The 6654-nt window shown below is 42.1% G+C and overlaps 1 pseudogene; it reads right to left on the bottom strand.

The window, feature by feature from the left end:
- Positions 1-1849: 1849 nt before the first annotated feature.
- On the bottom strand, positions 1850-3506 carry LOC132539224 (pyruvate kinase PKM-like; annotated as a pseudogene).
- Between the last annotated feature and the right edge of the window lie 3148 nt (positions 3507-6654).

Below are 6654 nucleotides of genomic sequence, written 5' to 3'. Positions count from 1 at the left end.
TCCTAATGGCTACAGGCATTCTCTACACTTGTGCCCAGTGATCTGTCGCTACGTATTCATTCAGTCTCTCATAATCAACAGCACTTGCCGTAGGCTGAATTTTGTGACTTGCCTCGAGCAACAAGGATTGGATGGCTGTAACAGGATGTCATCTCTGAGCTTAGGTTACAGATAGACTGAGGTTCTCATCTTGGCCATGCTCTTATCATAGTCTTCTCACTCTAAGAGAGGCCAGTGTCATCTACAGAGGGTCACACAACAAAGAGGGAGGGACACCTCCAGTTTATAGTAAACAAGGAAGCTAGAATCTCAATCGTACAGTCAGAAATGTGTGGAATGCTGCCAGTTCTCCAGTCAACATACAGAATACAACCTCCTAAGTAATCCTGAAGCACAGACATAAGCAAGGCTACACTCAGGCCCACAGAACCCATATGACAGCAAGTGTTTGTGGTCTTAAGTCATTACATTTTGATATGATTTGCTACTCAGCAACCTATAACATCAAATGCACCTATCCTTGCCACCTTATATTCTTAGCCCCTTCATGCTATTGCTTTCTCCACAGCACTTGTCTCTAAAGCTCCATGTATTATGTATCTTTCTTTTTATTTATGTAATTCTCTGTTCATCCACTAAGATAAAAAAAACTCTATGGGGGGGCATGCCTGGGTCATAGTAGGCATTCAACAGACATTTATTGAATAAACAGATGGGTCTGGGTAAAGGAAGCTTTCTGATGTTGGTGAAAATGCAATGTAACTCATATGGTTATGGTTAAGTGTCCAGTGAGTAAAAGACACAGCAGCTGTGCTGTTTTGTAGGCATTTTACAAAGTATGGTTCTCCCCCTGGAAAAAAACTTTCATCAACTAACACTGGCATGCTCAGATAAAATTGTTGAATTTTTCGGGCTGAGATATTTATTTATCTGAATAGTATCTGTCAGAGAAGAGAGAAAGGGAGCTGCTTGAAATTAAATGTAAGCTGTCACTTGAGGGGCTATTTTAACTCTGAGTCTCACCCAGCTCATCTCCATTTCCTTCAGGCTCTCCAAAATCAAACAACAGTCCACTTACATATGAGTTACACACCTTTCATTTCCTGTATTGTTCTATAATTCAGTCTCCTTCCAGCTCTAAAGGCTTTGAGTTTGTCGCAGAAGTTTTTTTCAGACTTTTATGGGCTCTGAATTAGATTCTCACTTTGAGAGTCATTCAGAAAAACATAAAATAGTTCCTCCTGTCACTCTTATTGAGTGGTCTCTTAAAACCCCACTGTCTCATAACCATAGCCAGACAATAAGCTAATCCCCAGAGCAATAGGCAACTATTACCATTTCAAAACCATTGTGCAGTTGCCTCTGAAATGAAATCATTGGGTTATATGATCTTCAATTATTATGGACTTGTGCAGTTCTCTGGCAGGAAGCAGCGTAAGCCGATCATTTCTACAGAACAATAATGTTTAAAACTTTAATATTGGCCAAGCAATAGGAGCAATTTTCCTAACAGGATTGAACTGAGGATAAATGGAATGTCTAACAAGCTACTCTGCCACACTTATCTTTCTTGAACCCTTCAGGAGCTATATTTTATTCACCTTTTTTTTTCCCCAAATCTCACAGTTTCTGTTACATGAGAGGTGCTCAGAAAATGTTTGTGGACTAGACAGAACAGGCAAATGGAAGTGTGATGATGAGTCCCCCAATGATGTCTCCTTGTCCTCTAAGCTAGTCCACCTAGGTACAGCATTCTGGGTGGCCATTATTTCCTGTATGAAGCAGCTGGTGGCCTCACCTGCCTGGGTGGGTAAATAGACCTGACATCCAAACCCTGGCCTGTGGCTCCCTAAATGTGTAACATCAGCCCTGTGCCATCGCTGGCTTCCAGGATCTCGTCAAACCTGCGGACGCCCTCGTGGTTCTCAATCTTGCTGATGATCTTGATGTTCTTGCCCTCCACACCCAGGACCCTGCGGACCTCGTGCACGTCAGCCGCCTTGCGATGAAAGAGGCGAACACCATGTCCACGTCCTGCTCGACCCGAACCGGAGATCCTGGATGTCCTTCTCGGACACGGCGGGCAGGTCCACGGCCGCCCCCGGCAGGTTCACACCCTTCTTGCTTCCCAGGGAGCTTCCGTTCTCCACCTCGGTGATGAGGAAGTCCATGCCTTTCTCCTTGACCTGCAGGGAGATGAGCCCATCATCCACGTAGCTCTTGCTCCCCACCTCCACCACCTTGCAGATGTTCTTGTAGTCCAGCCACAGAGTGCTCTCGTCACACTTCTCCATGAAGGCGTTGTCCAGCGTGATCTTCAGGGTGGCGCCTTTCTTCAGCTCCACCTCAGCTGTGCCGCTGTCCTTGATGAGACCGGTCCAGATCTCTGGCCCCTTGATGTCCAGAGCCACGGCCACCAGCCGGTACAGGATGGGATCTAAGGCAAAGCTCTCGGTGGCTGCCCACACGTTCTGGAACTCTTGGAGCCGGAAAACAATTTCCAAGTGTCTTTAATCAGAAGAGCAGCTGTTTTTATACTCTCCAAGTAGGGTGGAAACAGGATGTGATATAGAGAGGGTGGAGCGAAAAGTGACTGGTAGAAGATCAGGGTGTGACAAGGAGAGGGGGTGGAGCAGGTGAGAATTCTACCACTAAACCACCAATGCCCTGGAGGGAGTGTGGTGCTTTATGTAAATGTAAAAGTGATTTATGTAAATAGACCAAAGCTTTGAATGGGATTAAATCTATCCCTATATAGGCATATGGTTAAGCAGAAGCCAGGGGGAGCTGGCATACTATCCAACAGTAGAGCATCCTAAAATTTGTCTAATAAGTTTGTACTATATTGCACAATATTCTGACTTCAATAATTGTTCTTTTCCAGGACTGAAAAAAAATTAAACAGTCCCTTCACCTAACCTTCTTCTCTCTTATTTCTGAATCCCAGGGCTTACACTGTTTCTAATTGTAAAAGCACACTCGAGGTTACTTATTATATCCCTTTCGGTTGCCTAGTAATACTTCAATTTACTTTTAAGGCTGCTTCTAATTTTCAAATAACAATTCAGAACACCTTTAAATAGAATATATTAGCTTTTAAGCAGACATGAAAAATGTTCCCTATTTACATGTAAAAAATGCCACTATGTTAAGAGGTGTGAAAGACATTTTCATGCTTTACAAAGGATGTGATTGAATTGCCTTCTTAGAAGGCTGTAAAGAAAAAGACAACCTGCTGATATTGTTTCAACTCCCCATGATAGAGGCAGATGGATACATTATTATAAGAGACCTGGAGGTCCTTTTCAGCCCTATGATTTTAGTTGAGCTATAGAAATTTACACAGTCCCACCTGCCTCCAGACTGAATTAAACTGGTTTGGATCTAAACCTCATTATTGGCAAATAGTAATTTCAGTAATATTTCACAACAGAGAAATCTGTTGGCTTTCTTTTTTTTAATCTATGAGAAAGTCAAATTAATTAACCTCCATAGTCGTGCAGCATTGTGATTCTGTAAATCTTGTGGGAGTCTATTATAGTTCAGGTACATGCTTCCCATGTTATTGACTGAGGATAATCTCTTTGGCTCCTAGTTCTCCCTAATATTGATAGTTGTAGATTTTTCTAAAGAGCAAAGTGAGCTTTATTGAATGCCTTCAGATACCTAATTAAAGTATTATAGCTGGGTAAAAAGAAATAGGATAGACAGACATTGAAAGGCCACTGGCTATGGGTGTGAATTCCACTCTGCTACTCACAATTCCACTCGGCTATTCACTCTGCTATTTATAACTATTTATAACTATCTTGGGGAATTTACTTATCTCCCATATTCACATCTAAAATTAAATAACAATTACCACCTCAGTCCCACTAGAACAACTACTACTAGAAAAATGGAAAATAATAGGTGTTGGTGAGTATGAAAAAAAAAATGGAACCCTGTGCATTATTGGCAGGAATATAGAATGGTGGCACTACTGTGAAGAAAAAAAGACAAGAAAGAAACAGTACGGAAGAGGTGTGGAGGGAAGCCAAGCAGTGGTGCAGCTGGTTGAGTGCATACATTACCACGTGCAGTCACCCATGTGCAAGTCCCCTGTCCTCACCTGCAAGGGGGAAGCTTCACAAGCAGTGAAGCAAGCACTACAGGTGTCCCTCTGTCTCTCTCCCTATCTCCCCCTCTCCTCTCGATTTCTTTCCTATCATTGAAAAGAAAAAAAAAAGAACAAAGAGAAAAAAAAAGACCACCATGAACAATGGATTCATTATGCAGGCACCAAGTCCCACCAATAACCTAGTGGCAAAAAAATAAAATAAAATAAAATAAATATAACCTAAAGCAGTGTTTCAAAGAGGTATTTGTATCTCCATGGTCATAATATCATTATTCACAAAGAGCTTAAATATGAAAGAACCAAGTGTCTATCAATAAAAAAATTAACTAAATATGAAGTGTATTTGTATATACATAAATATTTGGAATAATGTCAGCTTTAAAAATGGAGGAAAAGTTCCCACCTGCAAGGGGTCGCTTCACAGGCGGTGAAGCAGGTCTGCAGGTGTCTATCTTTCTCTCCCCCTCTCTGTCTTTCCCTCCTCTTTCAAGTTTTCTCTGTCCTATCCAGCAACAACACCAGCAGCAACAACAATAATAACAGTAACAAAAACAATGGAAAAAAGATGGCCTCCAGGAGCAGTGGATGTGTAGTGCAGGCACCAAGCTTCCAAGCTCCAGAGATAACCCTAAAGCAAAAGAAGAAGGAGGAGGAGGAGGAGGAGGAGGAGGAGGAGGAAGAGGAAGGGGAGGGGGAGGGGAGGAGGAGGAGGGGGGGAGGAGGAGGAGGAGGAAGGGGAGGGAGAGGGGAGGGGGAGGAGGAGGAGGAGGGGGGAGGGGGGAGGGGGAGGAGGAGGAGGAGAAGGAGAAGGAGAAGAAGAAGAAGAAGAAGAAGAAGAAGAAGAAGAAGAAGAAGAAGAAGAAGAAGAAGAAGAAGAAAGGGGGGCAGGCAGTGTCACACCTGGTCATGGGCTCACATCAAAAATGGAGGAAAGGAGGATCAGCAAAATAGCTCATTTGAGTGATATGACTGTTTTCCCATGGATGTGACCCAGGTTTGAACCCAACTCATACTGCACTGAGAAAGCTTTGGCACTTTAGTATCTTTCTCTATCTGAAAAAAAATATATATCTCATAACAGTGAAACCCTCTGGCTACAAAAAAAAAAGTGAAAGAAGTAAAAATTTTTTACACTTTTTTATTTTATTATATTTATTTATTTTCCCTTTTGTTGCCCTTGTTGTTTTTATTGTTGCAGTTGTTACTGATGTCATTATTGTTGGATAGGACAGAGAGAAATGGAGAGAGGAGGGGAAGATAGAGAGGGGGAGAGAAAGACAGACACCTGCAGACCTGCTTCACTGCCTGTTGTTGGTATGCATGAGACCCCTTCTGTTTCATTTGGTTTAAATCCCCCCTGCTTAACACTATTCTATTTACATAACCACTTCATTCTATTTACATAACCGCTGTTAACAAGCACTACCCTCCCTCCAGGGCATTGGTTCAATCCCCACTGTTTCATGATATGTTTTTGCTCCACCCTGATCCTCTCCTTGTCACACCCTGATCCTCTCCTTGTCACACTCTGATTTTCACCAGTCACTTTTCTCTCCACCCTCTCTATGTCACATCCTATTTCCACCCTACTTGGCAAGTATATATAAAGACAGCATTGTGAGTTTCAGGGTACCTTGAGTTTAGCTTAGCTCGTCTTAGATTGTGCTGCGTCCTGCATGAATAAAGAGATACTGTCTACAGCTCAACCATGAGTCCCTGGTCGTCTGTTACCCGCCCGTGAAGCCAGCCCGGCAAAAACAACATAACCTGTCGAAAACAACAGCCTGTGAAGCTACTCCCCTGCAGGTGGGGAGCTGGAGGCTCTAACTGGGATCCTTACTCCAGTCCTTGCACTTTGCGCAGAAGTAAAAATTTTTGATAATGATTTTCAAGATTATAAACAACAGGGGTATAGTTCCACACACATCCACCACCAAATTCTGTTTCCACACATCTCCCCGCCCCCCCAAAAGAAAACTATATAGTTCTCTCAACATCTTAATGACAGATTGTCTAATTTTTTTCTTTGCAAGTTCATGTGTTCCAGTTCTCTATATTCTACATAAAAGTGAAACCATCTGGCAGTTATCTTTTATCTCCTTGCTTACAAGGAAGTAAATTATATTTCCACTTTAGTATCATATTAGAACAGTACATAAGTCTTAGGTGTGCATCACTGAAAATCAGTTTTGTCCTGATTTACAACCGCCATAACCATGTTGTTCTGATTTACAATCCCTAATACACCTGGCCTTTGCCCTTTGCCCTTTGTTTGTGGTAACCACTAACTGGTCTTATAGTCCAAATGATTATCACTGGTACACGTGGTAGAATTTTATCTTTCTGTATAGCTGAATAGTATTATCTCAGTATGTTTATATACCACATCTTCTTTGTATATTTGTGCATCAATGGGCACTTGAGGTTCTTTTTTTGTTTGTTTGTTTTTTAAGATTGATTTTTTCATTGACAGAAAAGTAGAGCAATCTTCCAGCACATGTGATATCAGGGGTTAAACTCAGGTCCTGATGTTT

The sequence above is a fragment of the Erinaceus europaeus genome, chromosome 7 (assembly GCF_950295315.1).
Source record: "Erinaceus europaeus chromosome 7, mEriEur2.1, whole genome shotgun sequence".
NCBI lineage: Eukaryota > Metazoa > Chordata > Mammalia > Eulipotyphla > Erinaceidae > Erinaceus > Erinaceus europaeus.
Note: the sequence above shows the minus strand (reverse complement) of the source record. Positions and strands in the feature narration are given on the sequence as shown.